We start from the raw sequence: 15,727 nt of genomic DNA, 5'->3' as shown, positions 1-15,727 counted from the left end.
TGTGTAAGTGTAGGAGTTTGGGCTTGATCTGTTAGATCAAGCATTAAGGAAGCATCGAAACATTTAAAAGAGTGGTATGTCTCACGTTTAAAAAGGGCACATAGTGGGTGATGTAGGAAAGTGTTGAGTTACTGTATTGTACTCCTGAAATTATAACACTGCGTGTTAATTAATTAGAATTAAAACCTTTTAAAAATAGTAAAAAACAAATAAAAATTAAAAGGGTGTGTATAACAAGATAAATTTTGGAGTGATATCCAGACAGACCAAGGGGACAAAGACTGTGGCCAGTCTGAGCAGAAGGAAGGAAGGAGTGTCTCAGTCTCCTGGAATCACACTGGGAAGGAAGGAAGAAAAGAGAGGAGATGGAAAAGTAGAAGATAACTCCAGGTTACTGGCCTGGGCTCCTGGGTACAGAAATGATGATGCCATATACCAAGTAGGGTATACAGGAGCCGCAGTTTGGAGGCGTAGAGGTAAGGATGGGAGTTGAAGAAGCCTAGGGAAGTTCCGAGAAGTATTATCCAAATAGCAGCCAGTAACACACATCAGTATGTGTTCAGTTCACAGGCGATGGGTGGCTGAAATCACGCTTGAAATGGGAAACGGAGGAAGGGTATGTAGATAGCATAACAAGAGCTGGTGGCCTATGGCAGACCCTTTGTGTTTCTGGAGGAAATTGGGATGGGAAAATAAGGAAAATGGTTAATGCAATTAGTGCTTACTGTGTGCTTACTTACTCTCTACATAGAACTCATTTAAACCCCACAGACATGTGACCCTCTTTTTACAGATGAACCTGACACCATGCTAACTCTTGAAATGTTCTGCGATTTGCCTTTAGTCCCAGAATCGGAAGTGCCAGGCAGAATTTGAACTGGGAAGTTGTCTAGCTGTTGTGCCATTGTTTCTCTGCTCTCCACCTTCTCTTGACGGTCGTGAAGAAGGAACTGTGCATTAGACATTGTTTTATTTAGTCATTTTGATAATTTCCACTTTTCAGAGGAGGCAGGTAAGGCCCTAGGGCTTCAGCAGTTACCCACAGTCACACAAGTACCGGAGGCGATGCTGGGTTGAGGTCCCGTGTCCCTGCCTGCCATGTTCTTTCCACTGCTTCTCATTCCCAGAGATCTGGGTCAGCCACGGCACCTGCAGGCTTGGAGGGGGTACACACTGACACAAACTCGTGGCCCATCCCCTCAGCCAGATAGCTCTTCAATTCATAAAGCGCTAGGAGTCTTAGTATGTTAGGGATAACAACTGGACAGTGGCATAGATTTCAAATGTTTTTGATCTATGTGAGTATTTGCTACAAGTAATAGAAATGTTCTTTCTTGGGCGCCTGGGTGGCTCAGTGGGTTAAGCCGCTGCCTTCGGCTCAGGTCATGATCCCAAGGTCCTGGGATCGAGCCCCACATCGGGCTCTCTGCTCAGCAGGGAGCCTGCTTCCCTCCCTCTCTCTCTGCCTGCCTCTGCCTACTTGTGATCTCTCTGTCAAATAAATAAAATCTTTAAAAAAAAAAAAAAACTTTCTTGGTTGTTTACTACTTACATTTCCAAGGTTTTGTATGGGATCATTTGCTGCCCGAAGAACTCACTTTAATATTTCTTTCAGTGCAGGGCGCCTGGGTGGCTCAGTGGGTTAGGCCGCTGCCTTCGGCTCAGGTCATGATCTCAGGGTCCTGGGATCGAGTCCCGCATCGGGCTCTCTGCTCAGCAAGAAGCCTGCTTCCCTCTCTCTCTCTCTCTGCCTGCCTCTCCGTCTACTTGTGATCTCTCTCTGTCAAATAAATAAATAAAAAAAATCTTTAAAAAAAAAAAAAAAAAAATATTTCTTTCAGTGCAAGTCAGCCAGCAATGAATTTTCTGTTTGTGTTTGTTTACAGAAAAAATGAGCAAATAATACAGAATTCTTATATTCCAACCTACATGACTTCTTATATTAACATACTGGATGGGTGTGGCATATGTGTTACAATTATTGAAACAGTGTTGATTCATTTAGCTAAAGTCCCCAGTTTACATTAGGAGTCTCTCTTTTTTTTTAAGATTTGTTATTTATTTATTTAGTATTTTGAGAGAGAGTGTGTGTGTGAGTGGGAAGGAGGAGAGAGAGGGACAAGCAGACTCCTGCTGAGTGCAGAGCCAGATGCCAGGCTCCGTCCAGGACCCAGATCACAACCCCGGCCGAAACCAAGAGTCACTCACTCAACCTACTCAGGCGCCCCAAGAGTCTCTCCTTATTTTGTGGGGTCGTATCACTGCCCTAAAAATCCTCTTATTCTCTCCCTCTCCCAAACCCCTGGGTTGTTACTGAGCTTTTTGTTGTCCATACTTTTCCCTTCTTCAGAAGGTCAAGTACTGAGAATTATGTAGGTTGTGACCTTGTCACGTTGGCTTCTTTAACTGTAGCGGTGTGTATCTAAGGTTCCTCATTCTTCCTGGCTTGATAGTTCATATCTTTGATTTTCATCGCAGTAAAATTCAAGTAACAAAATTAACTTTTTATTTATTTATTTTTTTAAAGATTTTATTTATTTATTTGACAGACAGAGATCACAAGCAGGCAGAGAGGCAGGCAGAGAGAGAGGAGGAAGCAGGCTCCCCACTGAGCAGAGAGCCCGATGCGGGGCTCGATCCCAGGACCCTGAGATCATGTCCCGAGCCAAAGGCAGCGGCTTAACCCACTGAGCCAACCAGGCGCCCCAAAATTAACTTTTTAAAAGTCATTTAGTTCCGAAGGCAGCGGCTTAACCCACTGAGCCCCCCAGGCGCCCCTGTGTACAAATTTTTATTTGAATGCCCGTTTTCAATTTGGGGGTTTATATACCTAGAAGTGGAACTGCTGGGTTTAAGTTTTTGAGGAATTGCCATATTATTCTCCACAATAACGGGACTGTTTTACATCCTCACCAACAATGTGAAAAAGTTCCAAATCCTCTACATGCCTTCCAACACTTTTTAATCTTTATTCAACTTTTAACCATCACCAGTGGGCACTAGCAAAGCTTTTTTTTTTAAGTAATCTCTGTGACCAACATGGGGCTCAGTACCAAGATTCCAAGATCAAGAGTCGCTTGCTCTGTTGACTAAGCCAGCCAGACCCCCTGAACACTTGTTATTTGTTGTCTTCTTGATTATAGCCATCCTGGTGGATGTGCAGTGGCATCTCAATGTGGGTTTATTTGCATTTACATAGTAACTAATATCACCTTCATATGATGATGTGTATTTCTTCCCAACCCTGCTTTTAGTTGAGTTTTGGTAGCTTTAATTTGGCTGTGGTGGGAATATTTGTGTCTCAGAGTTGGCAGTCTCAAAACTGGTTGTAAATGTGTACCAGCATCTCACTGCTCTGAATGACGTTCCCCTCCTGCACAGCGGATTCACCCTGTCCTCTACGGCAGAATGACAACAGATCATCTTAATCTAGTGAGGTTCCGAGTTAGCACTAGCGCAAGTTGCAGGGAAAAGCTCTGTCTAGTCTGGTCTCACCCACTTTCAGGCACAGCCCTCCAAATGTAGCTGAAGACATGCGGTGATGACTGCATCCCCCTTCAGTCAACCTCAGGGTCTGGGTTATGCTTTCTAGGTACAAGGAGCCTGCCAGAAGCTCTTTTTCTTGTTAGAGGCTAGTTCCTTGTCCTGAGTAGCTTAAGAATTTGGCAGATACCTCAAGGGTAACACTGTAAGAGTAGGTTCACTTTTTTCCCCCAGGGATCTTGGACCCTGGGGTCCTGTTGCTCAGCTGACCCCAACTCCCAGTGCTTTTCTCCCTGGTCTTGTGAGATTCCCATTACTTCTGTGGCTTCTTTGCTTCCTAGCTACTCTCTCAACCTTTTTTACACAACCCCTGGGAAGACAGCCTCAGAATGTCACCTCACCATTGTAGTCCTCTCCCTGGTATTTTAGCCTCTCTGGCTTTCATTCCTTGGCAGATTTCCAGTGTCTTCAAGTGTGTATACGCACATGTGAGAGTGTGAGCACGTGTGAATGTGCATGTTTCATCTGGCTTCTCTTGCTCTCCAAAGAATCGGTCTCTTGCAAGGTTCTCCTGTGCTTATAGCTTGAAGCCAATGTTATTTTTAGGAAAAAAAATAGATTAGTGAACTCCTAGTATAGTGCCCTGTGAAAGTTAGAAGAAAAAGTTTTTTGTTGACTGTTCGATTTGGTAGGGGGATGGGAAGATAGATTGAGGAGAAAGGGATTAGGTGTCAAGTTTTATTTGTATAATTTTATTTGAAAATGTTTCCCTGAGTAAATATTTTACATTTAAACATTTACATTTACGTTATGTACTTCCTCCGTCCAAGGTTTTATTTATTTTTTTTTTTAAAGATTTTATTTATTATTTATTTGACAGAGAGAGATCACAAGTAGACAGAGAGACAGGCAGGCAGAGAGAGAGAGAGAGAGAGAGGGAAGCAGGCTCCCTGTCGAGCAGAGAGCCCGATGCGGGACTCGATCCCAGGACCCTGAGATCATGACCTGAGCCGAAGGCAGCGGCTTAACCCACTGAGCCACCCAGGCGCCCCCCAAGGTTTTATTTAAATTCCAGTTAGGTAACATACAATGTAATACTAGTATCAGGTGCTCATCACCATCAGTGCCCTCTTGAATCCCTGTCACCTGTTGTTCTTTTTTGTTTTGTTTTGTTTTGTTTTTATTTGACAGACAGAGATCACAGGCAGGCGGCGGGGGGGGGGGGGAAACAGGCTCCCCGCCGAGCAGAGAGCCCGATGCGGGGCTCGATCCCAGGACCCTGGGACCACGACCTGAGCCGAAGGCAGAGGCCTCAACCCACTGAGCCACCCAGGTGCCCCTCCCTGTCACCTGTTTAACCCATGCCCCCACCCCCTCCCCTCTGGTATCATCAGTTTGTTCTCTATAGTTAAGAGTCTAGGGGCGCCTGGGGGGCTCAGTGAGTTAAAGCCTCTGCTTTCGGCTCAGGTCATGATCTCAGGGTCCTGGGATCAAGCCCCGAATCAGGCTCTCTGCTCAGCAGGGAGCCTGCTTTCCTTCCTCTCTCTCTGCCTGACTCTCTGCCTACTTGTGATCTCTGTCAGATAAATTAAAAAAAAAAAAAAGTCTGTTTCTTGGTTTTCCTCTCTTCATCCCCGCCATGTTCATTTGTTTTGTTTCTTAAGTTCCACATGAGTGAGATCATACAGCATTTGTCTTTCGCTGATTTACTTCACTTAGCATAATACTCTCTAGCCCCACCCACATCATTGCAAATGGCAAGGTTTTGTCCTTTTTATGGCTGAGTAATATTCCATACTTTATGTACACCTTTCTCCATTCAGTCGATGGACACTTGGACTCTCCATAACTGGGCTGTTGTTGATAATGCCACTATAAACATCGGGGTGCATGTATCCCTTTGAATTACTATTTTTGTATACTTTGGGTAAATACCCAGTAGTGCAATTGCTGGGTAGTTCTATTTTTAACTTTGAGGGACCTCCATACTGTTCTCCAGAGTGTCTGCACCAGCTTGCATTCCCACCAACATTGTAGGAGGGTTCCCCTTTCTCCACATCCTCGCCAACATCTGTTTTCTCCTGTGTTGTTGATTTTAGTTATTCTGACAGGTGTGAGGTGATAGTTCGTTGTTTTGATTTGTGCTTCCCTGATGATGTGATGTTGAGCATCTTTTCATGTGTCTGTTGGCCATCTGAATGTCTTCTTTGGAAAAATATCTATTCCTGTCTTCTGCCCATGTTTTAATTAATTATATGGTTTTGGGGTGTTTTATCAGATTTTTTATTCTCTCCACATTTCTCACACTAGCCCTAGGCAACCACTGATCCTTTTCCTGTCTCTGTAGACTTACCTGTCCTGGACAGCCCATGTAAATAGAGCCAGACAGTGTGTGCTTTTTGTGACTTCGACTACCTGTGTGATATAGAGGTAGATAGATGATAGAAAATGAGAGAGGGGATTAAGTCCTTGATAACGGGTGGATACCATAGCCACCTCCTAGGTTTGAGGGTGCATTGTAGTTATAAGACCCATTGCCAAAACCAGGTAAAGTGCACATAGGGCCTTTCAGTGCTTTTTGCAATGCATGTAATTATTTCAAAAGAAAAGATTAGAAATTCTTGAAGATGATCTTGGGATCTAGTTATTATTTCTGTATTTAGTTACACATAGTGAATAAACTAGTGATCTAATTGTCATCTCTGTATGTAGTGATGCACTTAGAGTAGATAAGTGAGTGGGCTTTCTGGGAAGAATTGGGGAGGGTCGAGGATTTGATCAAGAGATGTACAAAAAACTTTATGATTTTATTTCTTTATTGGAGAGAGAGAGAAGGAGAGAGAGGGAGTGCAAACAGGAAGGAGAAGGAGAAGCAGGCTCCCTGCTGAGCAAAGAGCCCAATTCAGGGCTTGATTCCAGGACCCTGGGATCATGACCAGAGCCAAAGGTAGACACTTAATAACTGAGCCACCCAGACACCCCAGGAGATATATCAAAGTTTTTGTGACTTTTTTTTCCCTGAGATTTCCTGTCCTTAAGTCTCTTATGGAAAAGAAAGAATGATAGAAGGAGCCATATCACTGTAACACCAGAACTGAGGGTTTGGGTTTTTTGGTTTTTGATTTTAGGTATTTCTAGATTCCATGATCACAGTTGATGACAAACAGACAAAGTGGGGGATTTATCAGAATCTTGGTTTCAAACATCCAGTAAAAATATTATATTTAGGAAAAAGTCCTAATGTTTTCAAGTGCCTGATTATCTGTTGTTCTTCATTGCCTACCAGTAAAGGAATAAAAAGAATAAACAGGTAGAGTGAGTGTGGCTTTGTAAACGTCTTTGACTTCATTCTCGTAACGCTTCGAATATATACGGCCTGTGAAAGAGAATAAAATTAAGCTCCTAGAAATATGTAAACCTATTTCTTGAAAATGACAAACTCACAGTACAATTTGAAACATGAAGTGACTTCTGAGCCCGTGTAGATGTGTGCTGTTCCTGTCAGTTCTGTACCACGGGGGATTATGACCCGACTTCGTGGTCTCTGATGGCTGTTGCTGCTGCCACCTTCAACAGTAGAACAAAGCTGGACGGATTCCGCATGGTGTATAGAGCACGTGTGTATAATTTAGCGCTGCAATTACATATCTATCTTCTGGTCCATTTCAGTCAAAACATAAGCATATAAATTAGAATAGTAGCATTTGATTTGAATTTAAGACCAGAAACAACCAGAATGTCTTTAATGTTTTAGCGAAAGAGATGAGAAGACATGTTTGCTATTCTTGGACTCATTTTAATTTGCAAGATTGATGTAATTTAAGCCAGAACCTCAACTCTAAATCAAGATTTGTCACATAACATGTATGACTTCCCTTTAGCGGTTGCAGAAAGCATGTCTAAATGACTATAGAATTCTGTTAAAATATGCATTAAGTCTTTGAAAAATATCCATGGATTTGCTTTTATATGTAAGACGTTAAATGAATCTCTTGACATCAGGGTTTTGATGGAGGGCTGTCTAATTGTTCTCCTGCGTAGAAGTTAGGAAGTAACCCTGCCTGGACTCTGGCACTGAGATCAACCCCGGCCTAAATTCTCCCATCATTCCACGCAGGCGCTGGGACTTCAGCCTCCCTCCCCCTCCCAAATAACCAGATCAACAAATGGCAGGTCTAGCATGGCAGATACACTGTGGGACGTTACGGAAGCTCTCATGGTAAAATGATTCAGACAGCTTGGTTCGTCACAAAAGATGTGCTGGGATAATCCTAGCTTTTTAGTTTTTATTTACTGTTTCCTGATGTGCAGAAATAGGTAGTGGTCATTCATATAACAGGAGTAGTGAATTATTGAAGATGGACACGCTTTAAACATCTGGGAGCAGTGTCTGTAAATCCTCCCCCCGCTGCTGCTGCTTGAACCAGAAGAGTCTCAAGACCATGGAGCTGAGGTCTGCCATGCGTGTGGCTTTCCGCTGGGGTTCCAGCCAGCCTTCTTTGGTCAGCAGCCAGTTCTTATTTCAAACTGTTAGAGTCTGAGACCACAGAAGAAAGCAGCAAATTTACCCTGTTAGTCTGTGGTGAGCATATAAAGAAGTGATCGTGGTCTCTACCTTTGGTCTAAGGTAAACACTGGACGAATATTAGTGCTTCTCAAATTCCCAGGTGAAACTTCTTGTTAATGTAAAAAGCACGTAGGAGAGAATTTTGAAAATGTTTCCCAGTAGGAAAAGACCTTTAAACAGGTGGGTTCAGCATTGTCATTGTATTTTAATGTCTTTGTACTGTAGTGTTCTTTCTGGTCTGTCAAATCGCTTCACGCGGATGTAAGTAGTCAAAGCCCATGAACTCCTTAGAAGGGTACAGCTGTGTGGATTTTGAAGAAAGTTAATTGCTTTATTTACTGCATGAATTAGTTGATTGCCTACTTTTATGTAGCCTAAAAATAGGTAGACCTAGTTATTTTGTGCAATTTCTTTTTACCCTCCAAGTGACTAACTTCACCACACTGTTAACATGTTATTAGAGGATTGACGGGTTCTGAGAGAAACACCCTTCTCTGATGTTTTTGACGGGTTCTGAGAGAAACACCCTTCTCTGATGTTTTTAATCTTGAATACTTCCTTTGTAAAAGTAGCTTTTAGGAAAAAGCATTCCAGTATCTTAGAAGAAATTATTGTAAGGCGCCGAAATAGCTCAGTTGGGAGAGCGTTAGACTGAAGAAATTATTGTATTAAGATTTCTTGACTCCCATTTTTTCTAATTTGCATACGTACTGAGCCTCTGGGGAAGGTGCGAGTAGGACAGATTGAAATTGGGCATTGTGAAGAAAGACAGGTGGTTTACAGTAACCCTTCTGGGAAATAAATAAAAAAGTTTAAATATAAAAAGATTGGAGGGCAGAAATTTATGTTGGTACCAATTTTCATCTACATCATTTTCTCGCTGGTATGTTCAACAGCCAATCTGTCAGAATGCCCAGAGCTCCTCACTGATATGTTTACCAAGAGGTAACATATACACTCCAAGATACTGATGACTTACAGGTAAAGTTTTTTTAAATCCTTTCATTTGGAAGTTTGTCCAATGTCAGTATTTAATACTTCCCCTAATGCCTTTTTCCCATCATAATTATGTAATATGAGGAAATGTGATTTTTTTTTCCTCCAGGTCCCACGCAGAAGTCCCCAGGTCCCCTCCACATTATCTCAGCAGGCCGTACATATGTGGTTATCTTTGTCAGGATTGGAAAGCACGGGCATGGAGAATTTTAGGTGTCCGCTTGGTCCAAGGTCAGGAGAGAGAGAACAGTGTCCGACACCCATGCACTGGTGTCCCACACTTCCACCTCAGTAGCGGTTCCAAATCCTGGGTTCTCCACAGTCCTTCTGTACACCAGAACCTTGGACTCCCTTTGGTTGATTTGTGAGTAAACCAAAATTTTTCTGGGTAATTTTAACTTGCAAGTCTTTTTCCATTTGCATTGATTTTAAAATTAATCAGTATGCAGACAAGATAATATTAAACATTTGAAGTTTTTTTTTTTAAAGATTTTATTTATTTATTTGACAGAGATCACAAGCAGGCAGAGAGGCAGGCAGAGAGAGGAGGGAAGAAGGCTGCCCGCTGAGCAGAGAGCCCAATGTGGGGCTCAATCCCAGGACCCTAGGATTATGACCTGAGCTGAAGGCAGAGGCTTAACCCACTGAGCCCCCCAGGCGCCCCAAACATGTGAAGATTTTTAGTTAGTGTCTCCCCAGCTTGTGAACTGTTTGAATGCAGCTCAGGTCTGTTTACATAAACCTGCTGTGTACTTCAGGCAAAGGTATGTGTTGATTGTTTAAAGGGTTCCTGAAAACAGTTTCTTTTGTGACATAATGAATAAAGTGTAGGCATCTCATGTTTTCTTAGAACCTGTATCCTATTCTTGCTTGCTTTGTTCTTATTTTTGAGAGGTGTTAATTATAGATAAGGAAATACAACTGTTTAGGTCTTTTCTTGGTTGACTTTGGTAGAACTCATTGCGTGGTGTAGGACAGTTGATGTTTTGGGCTTGCCAGAGTGTGGGAGACTCCCTGGTGCCCGCTGGCTGCCGAGGTAGGACCTGCTTGGACTTGAGCTGGTTGGGACCTCTCCCACGTTCCAAAGGCACACTCAGAACAGCGGTACCAGAGGGATTGATTCCTTTTTCTTTCCCCCAAAGTAGTGAAAGAATTCTTTCACTGGAACCAGTCATTGCTCCAAGTAAAAATTTCGTGAGTTTTTTGGTGGTGGGTGTATTTTTGCTGTTGGTTCTTATTTGTTTGTGTTTGAGGTAGTGCCTAAAGGGTGATGCAGAGGTGAGCAAAGCTCAGAACTCCCTTGGGTTGAGAAAGAATGTGATTAGGTGAACCTGATGAACTTAATTGGCCAGTTTTCTGTTGGAAGTTCAGTGACATTTGGTTTCCAGAATGATCGTTTTATTCATTTATCTTTTAAATTTTACTTAAAAATATTACATCAGTCATGCTTCAGGTGCCATAGATAATGTTTCTTCATATTTTCCCAGGCAGTGATGACCATATTCTAGATTTTTTTTAAAAGATACTGTGTCGTCTTCCTTATTTATTTGACAGAGTGTGAGCGAGGAGGCACGTAGGGGGAGGGGCAGGCAGAGGGAAGAGGAGGAGCAGACTCCCCACTGAGCAGGTCCCTGGGATCATGACGACCTGAGCTGAATGAGCCACCCAGGCGCCCCTCGTTTTTAGTTATTTTTTGTTGGCTTGTTTGTTTTTAAATAAAGGAAGGACTGCCCAGCCCAGTGTTGCTGCTGCGGTGGACTGTAAACGGGCTCCCCACACTCGGTGCACTTCTGTGGTGGCGGGTGCTCTCTGGGGCCCACACAAGTGCTGAGTGTTCACGTTGCCTTCAAGGGGGTGCTACTGGAAGAAGAAACACAGCTCTTTTATTTAACTTCAGTTTTAAGCATTAGCCCACATTATTTTTAATGTTCAGAAATGGGGAAAATGATTAGAAAAGTTTGGCTGTGCTCCAGCTTGCAGAACCCCTTGTATTTCAGCAGGTGTAACAGGGAGGGCGTTGGAACCCTCAAGTCTGGGTCTCCTCCCTCCAGCTTGCTCCCTCGTGTCCTTGAACAAATTAGTCTTGCCCTGTGAGTCTGCTTCATGACCTGTTAGATGGGGCCACTCGTTGTTCAAAGTGTTGTGAGGATTAAACAAGAGACTGTGTGTTCCTGGCATACAATTAATGTTCTGTCTTCGTGTATTTAGTTTAATTTTTTTTTAAACAAAATAACTTTAATAATAATATCAACATCATATTAGAATCCAAAATATGCCTTTGTTCTTTTTTAAAGATAAGATTAAAAAGAGATTTCTTGTGTAGTGTCGACTTTTAAATATAATGAAAATGTAAGTAACCATACAATGGTTCTTTTTAGTTGGTAGAGAAAATATAAATAATAAGTATGAAAACCTGTTTTTTTAATTGGACTTATAAAGAAGATTTAAGAGGTTTTGTGCTCTTTTTTTTAAGTTCAAAGATAAGATTTGAAACCAAATGATATGTGTTCGTGGACTCTTCTGTGATTTAGGAATGTGTTTTCTATTTCCTCTGTATATCCCAGTTTTTATGTTCGATGTTTTTGCTACTTTAAATTCTGTTTGGTGGAACATAAGCAAATGTTTATGAATATGTATTAGTGAGAAGCAGATTTTTTGACTTAGTAAACAGAATTAAAATTTAGTAACAGATTTCCTTCTTTGATTTTGATATATTTTTCTTTGGCACCTTGAAATAACCCCTTACACATCAGAACCCTTGGAACTGCTGAGTGCCGTGGCGTTCTGCTATGAGGACAAGGCTTGACCTTCAGTGCCAGCCGGTTCGCTGGTGTTGCTGGTTTATGGTGCAGGTGGTTTTTCCGCCTTCCTCTTTCCGGTTGTTCAGAATAGGTCGGGGGTACTGTGGAAGGTTTTCCTGGAGTGCTGATCTTCCATCGTTTTTTTAACCGAACACCCCAGCATTGTGACCCGTTGCCTGTAGAATAAAGTCAGCACTCCTTTGCATGGCATAGAAGACATTTCAGGCTAGTCTTGACCTGATTTTTCCGTTTCAGCACTCACCCCCGCCCCCCGGCTCCAAATCCAGCCGGCATAAATTGCATGTGCCGTTAGTATTGCTTGGAATAGTCTCTTCCTTGCATAGCAAACCCCAACTAATTTTTCCAGACCCATCTCACGCACTGTGTTCTTCCCAAGTTTCTTACGGACTCTTCCAGGCAGCATCAGATCTTCCCCAGGGCCCCAGGTCTTCCTTCATAGACCCGTGGTCACACCTTTCGCACCAGTCCCCTCCACCAGCTCTGAGCTTCCCAAGGACAGGCGCGTGTCTGAGTCTGTGTCTGGGGACAGAGCAGAAGTGACCGCTCACAAAATGGCTGCTTCAGTCTGTTCTTCCACAAGAACAATTTCCACACGTGCGGTAGATTAAGGAGTAGCGCGGTGACAGAAATACATTCACAAAACCAGAACTCACACCAGTCAAACTGTTTCTGTTCTGCTGCGTGACGGTGAGTAGAGAAGCCTTAGTATTACATAAATGTAAATTCTGTAGGCGATTTGTGGGACTAGTATGTGTTTTGTAGGACAGAAACAGTAGCTTTATAGGGTTACTCTGTCTTTATGACAGGATGAGTAGGAGTTTGCTAGCATACTGGCAGACGTAATTTGGAAAATACCAGGGAACTTGGAGAAACCAGATAAAGTTAGAGAAGGCACATGTTTCCATTTTGGAACATTTTTTGCAGAATTCACTTTATTATATTTAATCAGTTAGTTAGAAATGGGATTGCTGGGTCACAGGGTGAATATATGTGGAATTTTATCATTACTACTTAAATATCATAGCCCTTTTCCTGCATAGGTTAAGTAAAACCAGTCTTCAAATTGTGTTCTTCTTAGTCTTGGGTGAAATGCTGGGTTTGGTAATGGTGCTTTTTTGTGAATTGCTATTGTGCTTGCCAAACTTTGCTGTGAGCTGTTTCAGGACTTGTACTTTATTTGACCTCTAGAATCTAGATAAATAGATCACTATTAAATGCAAAATTTTCCACTTCTGACTTAACGCTTCATATAATCGGAGGCGTATAACCTGAGTTCTAAGCTTTACTCTCTCATGGGAGTCTGTCCTCCTGAGAATTTGACGGGTTCTGTGGATTGACTGTCTCCACAGCACTTTCTTTGTCCCTCAGTAGCAGAGTGGCCAACAGCAGGAGCAGACAAACCTGATTTTCCCTCCACACTCTGTCACTTAGTAGCTATTCTGTAAATTCGGGACATTAATGGTTCCTGTTCGTAGATTTGTTGTTGAGAATTAGCTCAGATAGAGGTTTAAGAAGGAAGAGCTGACCAGGGTTGGGGAGTGAAGGAGAGGCAGTGATCCTGGTGACTCTGAGATTTCGGGTTTGCTCGACTGGGTGGATAGTTTGAAATAATTCAGGTGCGGTGGGGGAGAGAAAATGAACGCAGGGTCCATATTTGTGACTTGGGAGATGGAAAGTTTCATGGCCTCACAGATAATTCCTTTCTGCTTTGAAGGCGAAGATGAGGAGGAAGAAATATGATTTACAAAGCTGTGTTGACATACGTGCACCTCTGCACCAAACGCCTGGGTACAGAGGGCGTGGGTCGCTGTTCGGGGGTGTGCACACTGTTGTCTCCCTTATTAAAAGTCAAGGTCTTGGGACACCTGGGTGGCTCAGTGGGTTCAGCCGCTGCCTTCAGCTCAGGTCATGATCCCAGGGTCCTGGGATCAAGTCCCGCATCGGGCTCCTTGCTCAGTGGGGAGCCTGCTTCCCTCTCTGCCTCTGCCTGCTTGTGTTCTCCTGTGCGCGCACTCGCTCGCTCTCTCTCTCTCTCTCTCTGATAAATCTTTAAAAAAAAAAAAAAGTCAAGGTCTTTTATCCACACAAAGAAAAAAATGAGCTCAGATAATGTATGTTGATAGCTTACCACAGAACCTGCCACACAGAAAGCTTGCATAATCCCGCCTGGCAGTTACCAGTTACTTTTTTATGTCGACAGAGGTACACATGGGTTTGGAGACTCACTCATCTTTCAGGAACCCAGCTGCAGGGAGATTTTGTTACCTGTTCCTCAGCCATCCAAGGATGGGGTCTTCAGCATCTGCCTTCCCTCACCTTCTGCTCCTCTGAATCTTTGGTATGAAAGGCTTTGAAAGGAACTCAGCCTTATCAATCACCTCATTATGTGATCTTAACCTTCTTGGTTTTGTGGACTTTGTGAAAATCTGATGATTTGTCTCTGAATTTGTATACATACAACTTTGTGTGTTTGGACTCCCAGAGAGTAACCTAATCTTTGAGAAGGCCTTAAATTTGAAGTGGGTTGAAAATCTAGATTTGTCAAAGCTTTTTCTCTGTGAGGCATCATACTTAGGATGCCTGGTTATGGCTTTTAAAATTTAGCAAAAATTCAGTTCTTCAAAGGAAGTAAAGAATCTGGAGGGAAAAAAAAGTGAAAACTGCTCTCGACACATTTTACCCCTCAGTAGTAGAAGGAAAACCTTTTGCACCTAAACTACAGAGAAGCACTTTCTCTGAAGTATGTGTGGTTAATCGATGACTCTCTACCAGTTAGTGAAAGGGAACAGACCGCTTACCCCTGCTCCCTGGAGAAATATGCACCCCATCTGGCCCAGGTGTGTTTGGCAAACCTGTCTGTCCTGTCTTCTGTCGGTCCCTGGGGAACGTGAGATAGCCATCTGTAGAGGTGCTGGTGCCTGCCAGAACCCCCAGAGCCTACGTGTTCTCAGGAGGGCAGGCATTCTGATGCCCGTGTGCCTCGTGTGAGGATTTGTGGTATCACAGCCGGTAAAGTCCTTGTTTCCTCAGATGACACTGCAGTTGTTTACTGGGGGTAAGGTTTAAATGAACATACACTGTCACTTCATAATATTTAGGAGCAAAGAAAAGATCTGAAAACAGGTTAAACTCATCTTGCTGTAATTTTATTAAAGGACACTTGACATTGAGAATATTTCTTTTTGAAGCAGACCAGCGGTTTAAGATTGCTAGAACTGAAGCCATGGGCCACCGGTGGGGGCCGTCCCATTACGAGGCTGTGTGTTGAGCGTTCTGTCCACTCTGAGTCGCATGTCTTTAGAGCATGTCTCTAGGGACAGTTCATTCCGTCACACAAGTGTATAGTGCACTGGGCGAGAGGGAGCCGCTGGGGAGCCTCAGCAGAGTGGTGTGTGACAGATGCAGGTTTCTGGAGAGAACCTGAGTGTGAGAGCCGTGTGACTGAGGAGAGACTGTCATGGTGGGAGGTTTGGGTAGTGGTCTGTGGTGGAGGTGAGCTGACTGTAAGGGAGAACTGGCAGAGAGGGGAGGTTAAGAAAAAGGTAACCAGTAAATCAAGACTGCATTTCTGTGCAAAGAAACCATAATTGTTTGGTTGGATTCCACAGGACCGTGGTAAAGACAAGATTTGGGGGGAGGTGAGTCAGAGAAAATGTGATTTGAGGCAGGTCTTTGATCTCCCGTTTGAGACCCGCATAGGAGTTTATGGCCCTGAGTGAGGTAACGAAGTGTGGCTCCTGTGTCCTCGCGTTCTAGAGCTAGATGCCGTGTGGCTGGGAAGCCGAGCAAGGCCTCCCAGGTAAGGGAGTGTCCGCAGTCATGGCATCACCAGAAAAGGCAAGCCTGCGAGAGAGTCACC

The 15,727-nt window shown here is 43.3% G+C and overlaps 1 protein-coding gene and 1 long non-coding RNA gene across 6 annotated transcripts in view; both read left to right on the top strand.

Moving 5' to 3' along the window:
• The window catches only part of ESYT2 (extended synaptotagmin 2), an 80,831-nt gene that overhangs the window by 10,302 nt on the left and 54,802 nt on the right, over positions 1-15,727 (top strand). The gene's annotated exons all lie outside the window — the stretch shown is intronic.
• Positions 10,682-14,510, top strand: LOC125081135 (uncharacterized). The gene is made up of 2 exons (XR_007121589.1): positions 10,682-13,721; positions 13,940-14,510. It is a non-coding gene; the product is annotated as an uncharacterized LOC125081135 (long non-coding RNA).

This window comes from Lutra lutra, chromosome 11, assembly GCF_902655055.1.
Source record: "Lutra lutra chromosome 11, mLutLut1.2, whole genome shotgun sequence".
NCBI lineage: Eukaryota > Metazoa > Chordata > Mammalia > Carnivora > Mustelidae > Lutra > Lutra lutra.
Note: the sequence above shows the minus strand (reverse complement) of the source record. Positions and strands in the feature narration are given on the sequence as shown.